The sequence below is a fragment of the Xenopus tropicalis genome, chromosome 5, assembly GCF_000004195.4.
Source record: "Xenopus tropicalis strain Nigerian chromosome 5, UCB_Xtro_10.0, whole genome shotgun sequence".
Classification (NCBI taxonomy): domain Eukaryota; kingdom Metazoa; phylum Chordata; class Amphibia; order Anura; family Pipidae; genus Xenopus; species Xenopus tropicalis.
Window position 1 is genome coordinate 150430196 of NC_030681.2, and position 15164 is coordinate 150445359.

Consider the following 15164-nt stretch of genomic DNA (forward strand, 5'->3'; position numbering starts at 1 on the left):
GTGGTCCCAGTTATCTGTTGGTAACAATGTAGTGCTAAAATCTCACAAATATATGTGCCCAACAGGGGTGGGCCAAGCCAACCGGGCACCCTAGGCAAACCAGCCGGCCACCTCGCCCCCCGACCCCCCCCCACCCCGTGTCGCAATGCATAATAACAAGCGCTGGCGGCAATGACTAAAGAGAGCGGACTAGGGGTAGGCAGGAGAGGCCCCCCAATCGGTGCACCCTTGGCAGCTGCCTCTTCTGCCTAGTCCTGGCCCTGGTGCCCAATCTGCTTCTAATTGGAGTTCACTATTTGAAACTGTCTCTCTAAATCAGGCAATGCCATGCAGAAACTGCACTCCCTAATAGCTATTGAATGGCTTAGTATATCTACTCCTAAATACTAATGGGGGCACCATGTACCTGCCGACCCAAACTCCCTGGCTAAAATTGGCTATATATGGCACGCTTAAATGAACTATAAGAAGTAGGGATGCACTGAATCCAGGATTTGGTTCAGATTCCGCCATTTTTAGCAGGATTCCGATGCGGCCGAATCCACGCTCCTGGCCGAACCGAATCAAATTTTTGTCACATTAACATGGAAGTCTTTAACCCTTCCATATTCTGTTTGGTATTCAACCATATCTTTTACAAACGATTCGGGTTTGGGCCGAATCCAAAAATTGTGAACTTGGTGCATCGCTAATGAGAAGTAATGACACAGCAGCCCCACTGGCTAAGGGCACATGCATATTAATACTTAGCTTTTATCTGTATCTGTACAACCTCCGCCCAGGGCTGGAACTAGGGGTAGGTAGAAGAGGCAACAGTGAGGGGGCGCTATTGCCAACCCCTAATCTGGGATTTCTTACCCCCACGCCTGATTTCCCGGCGCTCCCCCCTGGACGGCGTGGAGGAAGAGAAAGAAGGGGTGGGGGCGAGGTGGCCGGCCGGGTCACCTAGGGTGCCTGGCCGACTTGGCTCGACTCTGCCCATGACTGAGTTCAGTAATACACAGGAGAAGTGTAAAGCCGGCATTCACATGCTCTGTATGATAAATATAGCACATTGCTTCCCAAAACCTGTCAGATTTAAAAGGGAGGAGAGCAGGGTCAGACTGGGGGTTGCAGGGCCCCCCACCGTGCACCCTTAACCCCCCCACATGGCCCTCCACCGGACGCCCCCCTGATACTGATATGATATGCAGAGTGAGTTGCAGCCTGTGTGTATCCCTGATACTGATATGATACACAGAGTAAGTTGCAGCCTGTGTGTATCCCTGATACTGATATGATACACAGAGTAAGTTGCAGCCTGTGTGTATCCCTGATACTGATATGATACACAGAGTAAGTTGCAGCCTGTGTGTATCCCTGATACTGATATGATACACAGAGTAAGTTGCAGCCTGTGTGTATCCCTGATACTGATATGATACACAGAGTAAGTTGCAGCCTGTGTGTATCCCTGATACTGATATGATACACAGAGTAAGTTGCAGCCTGTGTGTATCCCTGATACTGATATGATACACAGAGTGAGTTGCAGCCTGTGTGTATCCCTGATACTGATATGATACACAGAGTGAGTTGCAGCCTGTGTGTATCCCTGATACTGATATGATACACAGAGTAAGTTGCAGCCTGTGTGTATCCCTGATACTGATATGATACACAGAGTGAGTTGCAGCCTGTGTGTATCCCTGATACTGATATGATACACAGAGTAAGTTGCAGCCTGTGTGTATCCCTGATACTGATATGATACACAGAGTGAGTTGCAGCCTGTGTGTATCCCTGATACTGATATGATACACAGAGTAAGTTGCAGCCTGTGTGTATAGGGATACACAGAGTGAGTTGCAGCTGATGGGCTATGTGGGTATCAGGCGAGTAACTAACTAGTAGAGCTGTATTGTGTGACTGTATCCCTGCTACTGATGCTGATTCTCTCTGCTTGTTCTCTCCTCCCACCTCCTCTCGCTTCCCATAAACACACCCTGTTTGTGCTCCCTCTGTGGCCGAACGCTCAGACCCTGCTTGTGCAATGTGAGCCGCACTTTTAGGAGAAGCAGCCCCAGGAGCATCTCGCCCAGTGGCCAAAGGGGGACACTCAGGAAGGTATAGTACTTTTATATCACTTTGTGAGCCTGGAATGTGCATGTTACGGAGAGAGGAGGCAGCAACGTGAACCCCCTCTAGCTCTTCGGCTTGTTATTTAGAATTCTTCTGCCTGAGCTCTCATTGCCCTCGTCGGCTTCAGAGGAAGAACTTATAGAAGAGGCACTGGCAACACGGTGGTGTAGAGTTATAGTTATGGGAATTAATCTTCTCAGTCAGCTTTCTGATGTATCTATAAAGCTTTATATCAGCCTCGGTCTGTACATCAGCCGCCTCCCAATAACTCACTTCCCCTGTTCAAGTGGCTTACCAGTATCACAAAAATTGTATAGTGGGTGTGTGGTTTAGCTGCCTGGTCAGCTGCCTGTCACCAGTCCTCAACTTAATTCAGAATCTACTTTATTATCTCAGGCACCTGTAGAGTTGAGCAGTGGCAATGCACATGGTTAGGGGCTTGGGATACTCAGTACAGATGCTGGATAGCTCTTTGCGTATTGACTTGTGAAAGAGAGAAATAGGTACTGTACACAGTACAGAGGTTGGGTTGCATGCAGTTGTGTGGAGATATATAGGGGCTGGGGGTCAGTTATTGCTCAGTACAGAGGTTGGGTTGCAGTTGGGTGTATGACTTGTGTAGGAGATATATAGGGGAGTGAGTATCAGTTATTGCTCAGTACAGAGGTTGAATTGCTGTTGGGTGTCAGCTCATGACTTGAATGATTGGGGACTGGGGGTCACTTATTGCTCAGTAAAAAGTCTGGGTTTCAGATGTAACTTGTGCAGAAGAGATTTAGGGGACTAAATTACTGTTTTTGTCTGGGGTGTCGGACTTGGTCAAGGAGAGATATAAGAGCTAATTGTGAAACACTGGGTGGGAAGTGAAGAGCACTATGGGGAATGAGTCCCATGCAGTTTTTGTATAGAGACCAGAGTGTTGTGGTTCTAGAAACCAGAATGTGGCTTGAATGCCTGACTTGGGAGGTGGAAGGGGGAGACAAGTAGAAGTTCACTAAAAGCCACAAAAGTGGCCTTAGAAACCAGATGCTGTTTGAATGCCAGCAAGCAGAATTGTCTTTACCATAGCAAATAAATATAAAAACCACAAAAAGAAAGTTTCCCATTAACTAGTTTTCTGCTAACTAGAACATTCAAAAACCCTCAAACAGACATGTGACAGCACACTCCCAAGTTCTTGTTTTATGTTTGCTTTTATTTTTAAAGGATGTGCCCTTTAATTCATCTTAACATTTTGTAATGCTTGCCTAGGGCCATGTGTTTCATGGTGCATATATGCCGTCTCTACTTTCTTTTTTGCTTTACAGCTGTTGCTCCAGGTATGGCTGCAGAATGTTGCACCCCTTGGGGCCCCTGATGGATTAAAATTCTATGTGGAGCTAACACAGACACAAGAGACACCTGTATTTACCTTCTGCCTCTTGTGTCTGTGTCTTTAATGTCCTAAAGCACCCACAAGGTAGGGGCCGGCCGTTTCCCACCAACATGGTGAAAGGTGCTGCACCCATAATTGTGTCCAACTCATTTTGCAAGCACTAAGAATTGTATGAGCCAAGTGCAAACCTTCCAGCTGTTTCCACACTTTGTGCCTTAGTGCCGATGTCTCTACCACACAGTCGCAACAACACAGGCTAGAAGGAGTCAATAACTGAAGGAGCCTGGGATAAACTTAACTAGAAACACCATACATGCAAACTTGCTGACTGCAAATATGGGAACCCATGAATGCCCCCCAGCTTATTCTATTATTAGCACCCAAATAGCATATAAATCATTGGCACTTCCCTCATACAGCCATTATCTAATCCTGCCTTTAGCATCCCGGTATGTACAATGGAAACCAAGCTGTGACTGGGTGTGTGGGATGCAACATATAAATATATGAAATTTCCTCTTTCCAACAATGGAGAAATGACATATAAGCCTATGTAAAAAGGCTTTTGTACTGGTTATCGCTCTTCACACTATTAGCAGGATCACTTTTATATAAAACATGTAGTATTCCTGGAAAAATAGCAATGAAAATGGGAGCAAAACCCTGCGGCAGGATCAGCACTCTGATCCAAAGGTAAAGACAATAAAAAGAATGGAGACTTTCAGGATAGTGCATAATATCTATAACCCCATTTATCCAATAACTGTCACACACAAAGGGGACAGGGGGTTATGCACTAAACAAGGATGAAGCCTGCCCTAACCCATCGACTCCATAGCAGCCCACTCAGATGCAAGCTTTTCATAATGCTTGCCATACACATAAAGATCAGCTTGTTTGGCATGGCCACCAAATGAGTGGCTCTTGGATACTGTATGGCCACCTACATGCTGGGCCACATTGGACTGATCCAGTCGTTTGGTCCCCAGGCCCATAAGCAGATCATAATGTAGGCTTAGGGCAGGGGTACATGGGGACATTAGTCATGCCGCGACAAATCTCTGTTGTCGCGGGCGACTAATCTCCCCTCAATGCCATCCCACCGGCTAGAATGTAAATCGCCGGTGGGATGGCATACGCGGCGCCGTGATTTCCCGAAGTCACCAAAGTTGCCTTGAGAGGAAACTTTGGGCAACTTAGGTAAATCGTGGCGCTGCGTATGCCATACATTCTAGCCGGTGGGATGGCATTGCGGAGAGATTAGTCGCCCGTGATAATGAATTTTTGTCGCGCGGCGACTAATCTCCCCGTGTGTCACTGCCCTTATGCAGGCCCTTAAGGTGAGGACCATCAATGTGCCAATGCGGTCCTTGCCAAAACTGACCAAAAGATACCTGCCAGTTTTCAGCTGGATATCTGTCAGGGAGGAAGTCGGAGAAGGCCCTTCTCCTGCACTTGGGAAAGTGGGGCCATGACAGATCCAGCATTTCTGCCCTTCTCTCCTACTTTCATATTTCTCTCCCGTCCCCGGTTGCTCCATTTTCTTCTGATCTGCCCTTCTTCTGTGTACTTCAGTCCATTATATTCTGCCCTATTATATTCTGCTTTACAGTAACCCTTCCCCTTCTGTTCTGGGTAACAAGGAACTAACTGGTTCTGTTACTGAACTGCTGTTTCTCAGAATTGGCACAGCAGCCCTATAAGAGAATCACAGTTGAGAATTCAATGCAACTTGTGCTAATTGAGCATTTTAGCCACTATTTAAAAATATGGCAGCATTTTTTTTATATCTTATTCCCCATGTAAAAAGCCTTTATTTGGGTTTTTATCCGAACTGGTTTTATTATAGTACAGAGCGGGCATTTTCACTGGGCCACCAGCCCAAGATTCAAACAAATCTCATTTTTCTACTCACAATGCATGAAGTACAGCCTTCGTGCAATATTAGGCATTTTCAGATTCACTTTAAATAAAAGATGTGAACTGAAAACGCCCATTAAGGCTTTTGAGTCATAGTTAAGGAAAAGCATAAGAAGCCATAATGATTGCAGCCAGTCCTATAATTCAGCAATCAGGTGAAGCTTAAGGAAAAAAAGCATTGAAATTCAATCAAAAAATACATCGGTTTTGGGATGATGAGAAGCCAAATGCACCTGAATTTATTATGTGGCACCATATAAAAGAAATATATGAGCACTAGTAGTACTAATGTGCCTACCTGTCCATTTTATATTGATAAAGATGTTCTGTGGTACCTCTCTGTCCAGGCTATGGGCAAAAGGGGGCTATTCCTGCTTAATGGTATACGACAAGGAGAGAACTACGCAGTAATGGATAAGGACCATGGCGTACTTCAGATAACAAATGTAGTGCCTCATGTCAACCTGCCAGCAAAATATTGTTTAGACGCTACGATCATCCCCCCTGATCTTTATAAAGACCTGATGGGTTCCTCTCAGGTTTGTTTACATAACAGAGAAGATGCCTGAGGGTCTGTATGATCTATTTATATAGATAAGTACATGGCCCTACAATAGATTGTCTGTGAGTGTATTCCCCATATAGACTTTACAGAGGGCCCAAGGGTATTCTGTACAATTAGTAGGCAGTAAGGTTTCTTATACAGTTATGGAAAGGAGATAACTGTGAGGGAAGCAGCACTGTAGAATGCAGTGAGATTGTAACAAAGACTCACATTTACACAAGCATAAGGGGTCTATCGCCATCTTGCCTTACTGTCACTGTCTTGCCCTACTGTCTCCATTATCCCCTAATGCAGTGATCCCCAACCAGTGTCTCAGGACGTGTTGCTCCCCAACCCCTTGGGTGTTGCTCTCAGTGCCCCTAATCCTGGTAGTTATTTTTGAATTCCTGACTTGGGGGCATGTTTTGGTTGAATAAAAACAAGATTTCCTACCAAATAAAACCCCTGTAAGCTGATAGGGTGCATAGAAGCTGCCTAATAGCCAATCACAGCCCTTATTTGGCTCCTCCATGAACACATGGTGTTGCTCTCCTTTTTACATTTGGCTGTGGCTCACGAGTAAGGAAGGTTGGGGGACCCCTGCCCTAATGACTCCATCTTCCCCTCCTATCTCAGTTTTGCCCAACTGTTTCCATTTTACCCCTCTGTCTTGATTTATTGTAGCCATTTTTTCTCCGATCTCCATCTTGCCCTACTATCTCTATCTTGCCTTATAGTCTTGCCCCTGCTGTCTCTTCTATCTTTCCCCACTATACCTTTTATCCTTTTATCTTCCTCCGTATGTCTGTCCTGAGGGCCACCAATATCGCTGGGGCCCAACTCAGTTACCATGGGAGAAACACTACTGGCACTCGTGTGCCTATAGCCCCATTCCATCTCTAACAGCTGTCCTGTGCCAGCTCTGCATGTGCTAAATAGCCAACAATAATCCATTTTGTAAAGGATTTTACAAACTTACCATTAACTTTTACTATGGGTGTAGTATTCTAAAGGCTGCCATACACGGGCCGATTGTAGCTGCCAATACTGGCCCCTTACACCAATTCGGCATCTTATCGGCCCGTGTATGGGCACTAACGATGGGCCTGCCCGACCGATATCTGGCCTGAAATCGCCCAGATATCAATCGGGCAGGTTTGAAAATCAGTCGGTTCGGGGACCGCGTCGGCTCGTTGATGCAGTCCCCAAACCGACGGACACCTATTGTTCTAATTTGATTGTTTGGGCCCAGGGCCAAACGACCAAATAGGCCCGATATCACCCACCCGTAGGTGGGAATATCGGGAGAAGATCCACTTAGGGCTCTGGCACACAGGGAGATTAGTCACTGACCCTGACAACCAAAAATCACAGACTGACTTTGATTTCCATTCTGATATCGTTAAGCCTAATAGCATTTTGCCTTAAGGGCTCTGGCACACGGGGAGATAAGTCGCCCGCGGTGATTGGTTTACAACACTATGGCTCACTTTATGGCAACAGGTTATATATTTATATTATCAGCATATTGTATAATTGTCAGAGAGATGTCTGTCAGACGTTGTGTTCAGGGAGATTATTCGCCTGCGACAAGGGAGATTTGCAAAATGTTATTAGCATTAGCAAAATGCTATTAGGCTTAACGATATTAGAATGGAAATCAAAGTCAGTCTGTGGTTTTTGGTTGTCAGGGTCAGTTTTCCCTTGACCACCAGATACAATTTTAATTTCTAGTTGGAATGATTCAGTATAACCTAAATATAAAACAATAAAAAATGAAGCCCAAGCAAATGGGCCATCTACTACATGCTAAAAGTTAATTGAAAGGTAAGCTGCCCCGTTAAAGTTCCCTAAAGTGTCCCGTGGATCTTACAGATATAAATACAAAATCATTTGATGGTGGCTTTCCTGATTGAGCAATATCCCCCTAAACCGCCGTTATTCCGTTTGCTCAACAGGCAATGCGCAAGACTTCCCCCTGTAAAGCGATGTGTACAATCACCTCCACACAAACAGAAATAGCAGCAGCAGCTATGAGCACATAGTGTGAATTTGGTTCCCCATAGAAAATGCACAGATCTTTTCCTGGATACATTTGTTTATGTTCTTTGTGTATGGTGATTGGTTTACAGCACTATGGCTCACTTTATGGCAACAGGTTATATATTTATATTATCAGTATATTGTATAGTTGTCAGAGAGATGTCTGTCAGACGGTGTACACACATCTCTGTGTTATTCTGTCGCCATAGTAACTGCTCAAAAACTAGACTGACAGGAAACTGCAAGGGGTTGTGGGAGATTGTACTCGAGGCTCATGTGGGAAAGAAAGCACATTTGCAAATGCTAATTCTTAGCTTTGTGTGTTTGTCAGGCCGGTTTCACGCTATAAGTTAAAGTACCAACAGTCACGCATCCATGGCAACGCATCAACAGTTCACTTTTCTGCTTTTCAGCAGTTGTTTTGTAAACATTTCTAGGAACTTAGACTTGTGGAAATTCCCTGCCAGAGGATCTGAGAATCTCACAATAGACACAAGTTCTTTGTAATTACCTCTTACCCCTACCCACACTGCATGTAACAATTCAAGTGTTATTTTAGTGCAGGGTAAATTGCTGTATTCTAGTGTCCAGTATTAGGCCACTGTGACAGAATGTTCTATTATACAGATGGCTAGAATCTCAGCCATAAAGCAGGGCAGGACTGCTGCTTACAATGGGGGGATCAGATAGGATCTGTGCCACTGTGACAGAATGTTCTATTATACAGATAGCTAGAATCTCAGCCATAAAGCAGGGCAGGACTGCTGCTTACAATGGGGGGGGGGGATCAGATAGGATCTGTGCCACTGTGACAGAATGCTCTGTTATACAGATAGCTAGAATCTCAGCCATAAAGCAGGGCAGGACTGCTGCTTACAATGGGGGGATCAGATAGGATCTGTGCCACTGTGACAGAATGCTCTGTTATACAGATAGCTAGAATCTCAGCCATAAAGCAGGGCAGGACTGCTGCTTACAATGGGGGGATCAGATAGGATCTGTGCCACTGTGACAGAATGCTCTGTTATACAGATAGCTAGAATCTCAGCCATAAAGCAGGGCAGGACTGCTGCTTACAATGGGGGGATCAGATAGGATCTGTGCCACTGTGACAGAATGCTCTGTTATACACATAGCTAGAATCTCAGCCATAAAGCAGGGCAGGACTGCTGCTTACAATGGGGGGATCAGATAGGATCTGTGCCACTGTGACAGAATGTTCTATTATACAGATAGCTAGAATCTCAGCCATAAAGCAGGGCAGGACTGCTGCTTACAATGGGGGGGGGGATCAGATAGGATCTGTGCCACTGTGACAGAATGCTCTGTTATACAGATAGCTAGAATCTCAGCCATAAAGCAGGGCAGGACTGCTGCTTACAATGGGGGGATCAGATAGGATCTGTGCCACTGTGACAGAATGCTCTGTTATACAGATAGCTAGAATCTCAGCCATAAAGCAGGGCAGGACTGCTGCTTACAATGGGGGGATCAGATAGGATCTGTGCCACTGTGACAGAATGCTCTGTTATACAGATAGCTAGAATCTCAGCCATAAAGCAGGGCAGGACTGCTGCTTACAATGAATCAGCCCCTATGCTGGCATCAGCCTTCTTCTTGCACCCGGAACCACTGAATCGGCCCGGGTGCCAATATTGACTGACTACTAAGCACCCCGTGCTTTGCATCTCAGCTCTTTTCTGCACAGAATATTATGCTTTATTTATACTAAATCCTAGCAACCCCTATGTACAGAGCCAAGCTATGCCTAGCACCGCAAAACATATTGAACAGCTAGTTATACAAATAACCCTGCGTATGTAGGTTACCAGCTGTGCTATCTGCTCCCAGTACTGTAGGCAAGCTAAGCACAAGCAAGAATGATCCAGAATGGTTCTGAGAACATTATTATTCTTCTGCCCGCTGTACAACTGGCCATGGCCATTAGAAATATGCAATACAATAAATTTTTTGGGGGTTTCACCAGCATAATTTTTCAACTCCAGAACTGCCAACCATGAGAATAGGCCTCTTGATACCCAGGTGCACCTATATGTACCCTGCTTAATGGGGCTGTGCCCTAAAGGAACAAAAAGAGAGCTGTACCAGTAAAACCCAAAAGCTGTACATAGGCTGTATGTCTTCTGGCCATGGAAAGTGACACAGGCTAGAGCCAAATTGGTTACCAGGGGTCCCCAATCATGAGCCACAGTCAAATGTAAAAAGACTTGGGGAGCAACACAAGCATAAAAGTTCATGGAGGAGCCAAATAAGGGCTGTGATTGGCTATTAGGCAGCCTCTATGCACCCTATCAGCTTACAGGGGCTTTATTTGGTAGGAAATCTTGTTTTTATTCAACCAAAACTTGCCCCCAAGTCAGGAATTCAAAAATAACTCCCTGGTTTGGGGGCACTGAGAGCAACATCCAAGGGGTTGGGGAGCAACATGTTCCCCCCGAGCCACTGGTTGGGGATAGCTTAGTTGCTATTCTCTGGAATTTCTCTTTTCCATTAATGTTCTTATTGTGTACTGCAGACCAAAACTGCAGGGTTGGGCTGACCTATCAGAGGATTGGTAGGCCCTGGTCCTAGTTGGACCTTTCCTAGGAAAACTTCCATCAGCCCATCCAGCCTAGGCCTATTTTGAAACATACATGTGACATATATGACACTACCTTAAGCTAATTGCTGAGTGGGCACGGGGTGTCTGGTGGCCCTAGAAGACCCAGTCAGGTTTTCAGAAAGATCAACTTGCTTTGTCACCTCCCCTTCTCGCCTTTTCCCTGAAGCGAGTCAACAAGCGCTGATTAAATGAGCGTAATAGCTGTTTGTTTTGTGCAGTAATGCCGGATGATAGCAGGGCCGAGACATCCAAGTGCCTTTTTCAATCAATTACATCAGCGGCTCAACCAGCCTAAAAACCTCTCCTTGCTCTTGCTTTTGAGTAAATAATTCATTTTATTGTTATGAGTCTTGTAGAGAAATGTTGACCTGGAAGAATCAGGCGCTGCAAAGGGTTACCAGGGAGCGGGGGAAATGGGCATTCAGAGGCCCAAGTTGGTGGACAAAAGGTCCTTTTTCTCTGGTCACCCCTCCTAATACAACTGAATTTTAAAAGAAGTGGAGACAGGGACCTCTGCACCGAAACACTCTTCCTGTCACTGCTCCATGCACACCCAATAAGGTCTTTTCATTTAATTACCCACCCATCGCTGCTCCATGCACACCCAATAAGGTCTTTTCATTTAATTACCCACCCATCGCTGCTCCATGCACACCCAATAAGGTCTTTTCATTTAATTACCCACCCATTGCTGCTCCATGCACACCCAATAAGGTCTTTTCATTTAATTACCCACCCATCGCTGCTCCATGCACACCCAGTAAGGTCTTTTCATTTAATTACCCACTCATCGCTGCTCCATGCACACCCAATAAGGTCTTTTCATTTAATTACCCACCCATCGCTGCTCCATGCACACCCAATAAGGTCTTTTCATTTAATTACCCACCCATCGCTGCTCCATGCACACCCAATAAGGTCTTTTCATTTAATTACCCACCCATCGCTGCTCCATGCACACCCAATAAGGTCTTTTCATTTAATTACCCACTCATCGCTGCTCCATGCACACCCAATAAGGTCTTTTCATTTAATTACCCACTCATCGCTGCTCCATGCACACCCAATAAGGTCTTTTCATTTAATTACCCACTCATCGCTGCTCCATGCACACCCAATAAGGTCTTTTCATTTAATTACCCACCCATCGCTGCTCCATGCACACCCAATAAGGTCTTTTCATTTAATTACCCACCCATCGCTGCTCCATGCACACCCAGTAAGGTCTTTTCATTTAATTACCCACCCATCGCTGCTCCATGCACACCCAATAAGGTCTTTTCATTTAATTACCCACCCATCGCTGCTCCATGCACACCCAATAAGGTCTTTTCATTTAATTACCCACCCATCGCTGCTCCATGCACACCCAGTAAGGTCTTTTCATTTAATTACCCACCCATCGCTGCTCCATGCACACCCAATAAGGTCTTTTCATTTAATTACCCACCCATCTCTGCTCCATGCACACCCAATAAGGTCTTTTCATTTAATTACCCACCCATCTCTGCTCCATGCACACCCAATAAGGTCTTTTCATTTAATTACCCACCCATCGCTGCTCCATGCACACCCAGTAAGGTCTTTTCATTTAATTACCCACCCATCGCTGGTCCATGCACACCCAGTAAGGTCTTTTCATTTAATTACCCACCCATCGCTGCTCCATGCACACCCAGTAAGGTCTTTTCATTTAATTACCCACCCATCGCTGCTCCATGCACACCCAATAAGGTCTTTTCATTTAATTACCCACCCATCGCTGCTCCATGCACACCCAATAAGGTCTTTTCATTTAATTACCCACCCATCGCTGCTCTATGCACACCCAATAAGGTCTTTTCATTCAATTACCCACTCATCGCTGCTCCATGCACACCCAGTAAGGACTTTTCATTTAATTACCCACTCATCGCTGCTCCATGCACACCAAACTTATTGTACAGCGCCGGAATATGTTGGCGCTTTATAAATAAATGTTAATAATAATCTAGGGGTTTTTGTTGATAACAAGTTGTCTAATGCCAGGCAGTGTCATTCTGTGGCTACTAAAGCAAATAAAGTGCTGTCTTGTATAAAAAAGGGCATTGACTCAAGGGATGAGAACATAATTTTGCCCCTTTATAGGTCCCTGGTAAGGCCTCACCTTGAGTATGCGGTGCAGTTTTGGGCTCCAGTCCTTAAGAAGGATATTAATGAGCTGGAGAGAGTGCAAAGACGTGCAACTAAACTGGTTAAGGGGATGGAAGATTTAAGCTATGAGGTTAGACTGTCGAGGTTGGGGTTGTTTTCTCTGGAAAAGAGGCGCTTGCGAGGGGACATGATTACTCTGTACAAGTACATTAGAGGGGATTATAGGCAGTTGGGGGATGTTCTTTTTTCCCATAAAAACAATCAACGCACCAGAGGTCACCCCTTTAGATTAGAGGAAAGGAGCTTCCATTTGAAGCAGCGTAGGTGGTTTTTCACGGTGAGGGCAGTGATGTTGGGGAATGCCCTTCCTAGTGATGGGGTAATGGCAGATTCTGTTAATGCCTATAAGAGGGGCCTGGATGAGTTCTTGAACAAGCAGAATATCCAAGGCTATTGTGATACTAATATCTACAGTTAGTATTAGTGGTTGTATTTATAGTTTATGTATGTGAGTGTATAGATTGGTAGGTGTGGGTGCTGGGTTTACTTGGATGGGTTGAACTTGATGGACACTGGTCTTTTTTCAACCCTATGTAACTATGTAACTATGTAATAATCTAATTACCCACCCATCACTGCTCTATGCACACCCAATAAGGTGCTTTAATTTAATCAAATCAGGTCCGTCCATCACTGCTCTGTCCTCACCCAATAAGGTGCTTTCATTTATTGTATCAGGTCCACCCATCACTGCTCCATGTACACCCAATACAGAGGTTTCATTTAATTACCTACCTAGTGCTGCTCCATGCACACCCAATAAGGGGCTTTCATTTAATTACCCACCCATTCCTGCTCCATGCACACCCAAAAAGGTTCTTTCATTTAACTGTATCAGATCCACCCATCGCAGCTCTATGCTCACCCTATAAGGTGCTTTCATTTATTGTATCTGTTCACCCATTGCTGCTCCATGCACACCCAATAAGGTGCTTTCAATCCAAACTGCAGCTATGGTTGACCCAAAACTCCCTCCATGCCATCTCATGGTACTAGTCAGGGGGCAACTCTATTAACCAGTGAGCAAGGAAACAGCTTTATCGAAGGGCAGAGGATGTAAATGTATCATAAAGTTGAGACAAATCCCAATTCTGTTGGAGAACATTATCCCGCAGAATGAAATAGTTCATTATCCCTCGGACAAAGGAAATCGCATGAAATCGGCTTTCCAACCAGAACTTTAAATAAGAGCCAGGCACAATCTACAATAAGATTAAATGCTTCCACATTTTGCTGCACTTTATAGAGAATGTGAGCTGGAACGTCACCTTCTGCCTCGCATTCATGTGACTTGGCCACCATTGTAAATAAGGGTGTTGCCCATTAAACATTTACTCTCAGATCTGAGTCACTTAGAAGAATCTTATTCCATTTGTTTATTGTGGCTCTGGCTCTTTCCAGTGTATCGTGCCCGTGTCAACCCCAGAGCCCAATGTGTGGTAGGGGTGGGCAACATTTTTTTTTCCATAGTAGAACATGCTGTTGCCCATAGCAGCACCTTCCAGAGCCGGTAGGAATATATTTTTTAAAAAGTGAGGATGAGTCCAGGACATAATTTGAACCATCAGCCTCATGTTTCCACCAAACTCCTTATATACTCTATGGGCTTGGTCAGACCGCAGACTTTGCTTAAATCATCAGTAGTCTGTCCTCAAATCAGAACAGCGGTATTTGTATAGAAAGTCTTCTACTGGAAGTCCTCAGTGTGCAATTTAACATCATGTGATTTGGCACAGAGCTGTAGCGTTCCGACATCTTAGATCTCATATTAGTAATTGGACTGCAATAGAAATCACTGGATACCAATGCTATGAGTACTCAGCAGGCAGGGTCGGACTGGGCCGCCGGGACACTGGGAAAAATCCCAGTCCAACCTTTGCCGGCGCTCCCCCTACTGACTGTTCCTCCCCTGACGCGTTCAATTTATATGCGCTCGGGGAGGACGTCGGGTACGGGGCCCCTGGGGGGGGGGGGTAGGGGACACGGCTGGCTGGGGCACCTGCAGGGCCCCTGGGGCGGGAGCCCAGGTGGGCCCTGCACCCCCCAGTCCGACCCTCTCAGCAGGTCTAACTGTAGTTGACCCATGTTTAATAGGTTTTAAATGTGCAAAACTTTATTCAGTGACCCACAAATAGCAGCCTAGGTTTAAACCTAGAGAGCTACAGAAAGAAAGAAAAATGAAGAATGCAGGCTTACACAGGCAGAACTTGCAGGCTTACACAGGCAGAACTTGCAGGCTTACACAGGCAGAACTTGCAGGCTTACACAGGCAGAACTTGCAGGCTTACACAGGCAGAACTTACTTTGGTCCTGCTTGGATTGAGCACTGTAATGGTTACATTGAG

The 15164-nt window shown here is 45.3% G+C and overlaps 1 protein-coding gene across 2 annotated transcripts in view; it reads left to right on the forward strand.

The window, feature by feature from the left end:
- paqr8 (progestin and adipoQ receptor family member VIII) overlaps positions 1-15164 on the forward strand; it is a 42444-nt gene that overhangs the window by 11712 nt on the left and 15568 nt on the right. The window contains exon 1 of one of the 2 annotated variants that reach the window (XM_031901792.1): positions 2014-2106. The exons of the other annotated variant lie outside the window; for it this stretch is intronic. The gene's annotated coding sequence lies outside the window, so the exon portion shown is untranslated. Of the gene's footprint in view, positions 1-2013; positions 2107-15164 lie in introns of those variants that run through there. 2 annotated transcript variants of the gene reach the window in all.